The following is a 5,326-nucleotide window of genomic DNA, read 5'->3' as shown; positions in this document are numbered from 1 at the left end:
GTTTTGTTAATCTGTTTTATTTTATGCAAAGGTCTCAGCCAAGAACTCAGAAAGGTAGAGGGAAAATTATTCTTTCCCCCAACAGAGACTAAGACAAATTCTTAAAACTGAATACTATTAGTAGTCAAAAAAAGGAAAAGTTAAATTTAAAACTGGAACTGAAACTCCACATTTTAAAAGGGGAAGAGGGAGGTGGGAGGCAGGAATATAAAAAAAACATATAAATATGTGCTACATTTCTTTTTTTTTTAACCTTTCAAATCCACTTTTATTTCCTGTGATCCTCTTCACACAAAGAACTCCACACACATTTCTTGCAGCTGTTCATGTTGGTCAGGTACCATTTAACCCTTAAAAATTTGCTGGCATCAAAACATGACAGTTAACCAGTGTTAAATCTACAAAATATTTACATGGCACAGCACATTAAGCTTTAGACAGTTGGCGATTAAACCACATAAAAAAATAGGACAAGACCCACGTGTTCAGAATCAGGTGTTCACAGCCCCCATCTGGCGACTGGACAATGGTTACCAAAGGCAGCAGAAGCAAGGGGCAGTTACTTCAGAGGACATTGAACACTATGATGGGGAGGTACATTACAATGTTACCGCAGTGTCATGTACCACCCCAACTCTCTCTCAGGTGGTCTCCCAATTCTAGAATGTCAGGTCCGGCTGATACAAAATGAAGACAGACAACACAACATTTACTCTGTGGACATATTCTAACTCCTACTATGCACGCATTGTGATTTTGAACACAACTAGTCCTAAAAACTTGTCACGATCAACATGGTTTTTCAGGTTGGGTGATCCAACAATCTTGCACTCGACTGTTACTTCTTTTGGGGTTTTGCTAGCACCGAGGCTGAGTTGGATAGCAACTGATGGCTGCAGATAGCTCACATGCAGTTTTTTTCCATAATGTGGAAAATATTTTAAGTCCATATGTCCATCTGGAGGATAAGCTATTAGAGCTGTCATGTTTCCACCCTTAGAACTACCAGAGCATGATATCTTCGGTTCGCCTTGAGGCTTCAATCTAATTATTCTGTTCATTTTTACAAGAATACAAGGGTTCCCACTGGAGTAGCCAAAGTTAGGGTCCTTCATCCCACTGCATTCCTTAAGTAAGTCAAGAGGAAGCTGATGTGCTTCATAAACTGAACCCTTCTGTTCAAAGAGCTGTCCATCCTGGCAGGCTCGGAGAGTCTTCTGTTCTCCTGAAGCATATGGCTTCAGAAAGTTCTTAAGGTCTTCAATGTACCCTTTAGAGGACTCTGGTTCAGACATACTGAATGACTATTCTAACGCTGACACCAGTTTTGGAAAAACTGTTAAGTCCTGGACTAGGAATCTGGTCTTGGTATTTTGGAACCTCATCGTTCAGAGTCTGAAGCATAAACCACATTGTGAATGTGAAGAGCATGGCCAGGAACCCATAAAAAGATGAGGTAGAAGAGCAAGATCAAACCCCAGCTCTTGGCCCTGCGCCCCAGGAACTCTCGGGTGGTCGGGTTGTAGATGAAGAGCTTCCACTTGGCCAGGCTCTTGCTGAAGGTCTTCTTGTCTTTCTTCATCATGGTGTGTGCATCGAGGGCGAGGGGGGCAGCGGCGTCAGAAGGTGGACCAGCTAGGACACCTCCTCACTGGAACCGATTGCGCGGTCACCAGCCGGGCTGCCCCTGAGGCCGTGGGGGCCTGACGTCTGTGCTACATTTCTTGTTTTGGGTTGAGGGACAGAAAATAAACACCATTGAATGCTTTCAAAAATATGTTTAAATGTTCATATTAAAATGTAAGGATAACCACTAGTAGAATACACATGCAAAGAGAGACACATAAACATAAATACAAACATATAATCACACACATATTTCAAAGTATTTAAGGAAAAACATAAATTTTAAAAAATACATGCATGGATAATAGAAAAGACAAAATTATACAATAGGAAAAAAACCAAATATATGAAATATACAAATATGTTCATATTCATATATTCAAACTCTCACAGATTGGCTTAAAAATCCAATTAAGTGGTATTTACATGAGACACAGGAAGTCTGAAAAGAAGTGATGAAAATATTCTAGGGAAATAGTAATAAAAATGCAGGTGTGGCATTTTTAATATCAGAAAAAATAATTCAAAGCAAAAAGTATCAAAAGGGCACAGAGAATGTATTTCATATTGGAAGAAAAATTTATCAAAATATATAACAGTCATGAACTTTTATTACTTAATTATACAGTTTCAAAATTTATCAACAAAAACTGATAGAATTTCAAGGAAAAATCTGCAATTATAGTGAAAATTCAGCATACTTCACTAAGTTTCTAGATCAAGTATATTTTAAAAAGTAAGAAAGACTATAGAGAATTTGAATTTTACAATGAACAAACTCAATTTAATATACCAATATTATAAACACACAGATTTGTACCTGTAAAAAAAGAACACAAATTGTTTTCAAAGAAATACGATATAGTTTCAAAAACTGACCATATACTAAGACTCAAGCAATAATTCTCAAAAAATTAGAAAATTAAGATCTTACAGGCCACTTTGTACTTTCTGACCACCATGCAATAAAATTAGAAAGCAACAACCAAAATGTAGCAAGACAAAACAAGCAAAATCTTATCTAGTCATGAGCTGCTGAAAGACAGGGGTGCATTCTGAAAAATGCATCATCAGGTGATTTTATTGTGCAAACGCCATAGAGCGCACTTACACGAACCTAGATGGAGCAGCCTACAACACACCTAGGCTGGGCCGTATAGCCTATTGTTCCCAGGCTACAAGCCTGTACAGCACGTTACTATATAAAACAACTCGAGATTAAATCAAAGCACAAGAGAAAATCATGCCATCAAGAGACATGGTAAACAGAGATGTACGAGGCTACTGATACAGCAAATTTTTTTTAGTAGTAGAAAGAGTACATTCTACAGTTACCATAAAAAGTATAGTATAGTAAATACATAAGCCAGGAACATAGTCAGTCGTTTATTATCATTGTCAAGTATTGCATAATGCACTTAATTATATGTGCTATTCTTTTATACAACTGAAAGAGCAGGGGCTTTGTTTATACCATCACCACAAACTCATGAATAATACACTGCCTACTTAAGTGGGTCATAATGCCTGTGACATCACTAGGTCATAAGACATTTTTAAGACTATTATAATCTTATAGGATCATCGTTGACCAAAGCCAAGATGTTGTTATGAGTCACATAACTGTACACCTGCAAACTTAAATGCACGTTTTGGAATATATCTTGTGTTAAGAAAATTAAAATAAAATCACAGTTTCTTTAGAACTGAACGGCGTCACATATCACACTGGTAGAATGTGACCAAAGGGAGATTTAGGGGGCTACATACAGCTCAGATAAAATGAACATACAGAAAACAAGAAGAGTACAAAATAAATGAAACACTTTTGACTCAAGAAGCTGAAAAAAGAACCATAAAATAAATTTTATTAAATTGAAGAAAGAAGTTAATAAAGAGAAGTGCAGAAATTCATAATCAAAAACAAAACAAAATATAGACTTGATCGATAAAACAAAACAAACAAACTGCAAGGACCGAGAAAATGGACAAACTCTGGTTGCATATAATTAAGGAGAAAAAAAGAAGGAAAACTCAAACAGCTTAAGGGGACATAGATAAAGAGGAGATTAAAACTGTTAATTACCACGGACACAGACAATAGTGTGGAGAAGGCGAGGGGGGGATACTGGGTGGAGGGAATCAATGGGCGGAAAAAAGGGGATGTCTGTAATACCTTCAACAATAAAAATTTAAAACAAAACAAAACAAAAAGAAACTGTGGGATTGACCTCTCAGTCTCATTTTCTGCTTTGAGAAATGGTCATAATAGAACCTAAAAGTTTTGTCAATTGAATAGGTACTGAATAAACGCTTTATTAAAAATAATAATAATAAAATAAAACTGTTAATTAACTCATGCTATGGAAATGGTATAAAACATTGATATGGTAAATCACCAAGATATTTGTTGGAGAAAATAATTAAATTGCAAAACCCATGCAATGTATGATCCCCTTCAGGATAAAACACAAAACAAAACAACATTGTGTAAGTAAAAGTGTTAAAAATAAACTGATAATAGTGGTTACCCCTGGGAGACAGGACAGGGCATTTGGGATATTGCTCAAAGTGCATTTAGCCTTACTTGTAATATTTTAATTATTTTACGAAGAGAACAAACTTATTCTCTTATTACTTATTTAATTAAAATTGGCCTAAAAGTAACAATCACAACAAAACAACAACATTGACCAATTATCTTGTTATGACTGGATTACAGAGATAATGGAGAGAGTTTAAGGAAACAATGAGGCTGAGGGGGCTGGCAGGAGTCAGATTAGAGTCTTGGAAAATATGATTGATTTTTGCCAGGAAGGTGAAATGGGGAGTATTTGAAGAGCATTAAGAAAGATTTGTGTTTGAGAAAGTTAATCGGATGCTGGAGAATATGTTTGGACAAGAATGCATTTTAGTCAAGCAGTTATTTGTGAGCATACCTTGTTTTCCTGCCTAAGCAGTATGTTTTTGAGAGCAAGGCGAGTGTTTTGTTCATTTTGGGACCCTGCCGCAGCACTTAGTCAGAGGCTTATTTGTAAGGAAGCATTTAAGAAAGCTTGTTCAGTTCCATCTGAATGGTGTTGCTCTGTCTGACTCCATGCGAAGGTGTTCACAGCGTGTATTCCTCTCCCAAATGATCATTGGAAGGATTCTGTGATTCTCGGAGGGAAATACTTCAAGTCCAAAAATTATCAGTTATTAATTACAACCACTGTGGAATATTGTGATATGTTTTCCTGGCATTAAACATTATAATTTAGTAATGTAATAGTTATTAATAGAAAATGAATATATGGTTAAAGTCGTTATGGCTCATTATGGACTCTAAATATGTCTTCTCAAACTACATGAGAACAACCTGAAAATGTTTCAATACTCTTCAAAAACGCGAATTATTCCCTAGGCCCTTTGTTTGACCCAAGCACGGGGACATTTATACCAGCTGCTTAAAGTAACAGGAGCACAGGTTGAAATTATATCTGGAGTTCAAGCAGATCTAAGCGACCAAAGAGTCCTTGATGCATAACTGCCGTGATTTTTGTCTTTTAAAACATCCGGAATCAAAGAAGAGGTGGCCTATCAGAATAAACTGCTATGAGGAGCAAAGTTTTCTCAGGGGTAAGCTGTTAATGTCCCTCAGGAATAATTCCACAAGAAGCATCTTACTGTCAGGCTGTCACCTACAAGGCTCTTACATCAA

At 36.5% G+C, this 5,326-nt stretch overlaps 1 pseudogene across 1 annotated transcript; it reads right to left on the bottom strand.

Moving 5' to 3' along the window:
* Positions 1-665: 665 nt before the first annotated feature.
* LOC308551526 (sodium/potassium-transporting ATPase subunit beta-3 pseudogene) lies at positions 666-1,585 on the bottom strand (annotated as a pseudogene). The gene has a single exon. The product of its transcript is annotated as a sodium/potassium-transporting ATPase subunit beta-3 pseudogene (transcript).
* Between the last annotated feature and the right edge of the window lie 3,741 nt (positions 1,586-5,326).

This window comes from Miniopterus schreibersii, assembly GCF_964146895.1.
Source record: "Miniopterus schreibersii genome assembly, chromosome: X".
NCBI classification, from domain to species: Eukaryota; Metazoa; Chordata; class Mammalia; order Chiroptera; family Miniopteridae; genus Miniopterus; species Miniopterus schreibersii.
The sequence above is the reverse complement of the archived record's forward strand: the minus strand, read 5'-3'. Positions and strand labels throughout refer to the sequence as shown.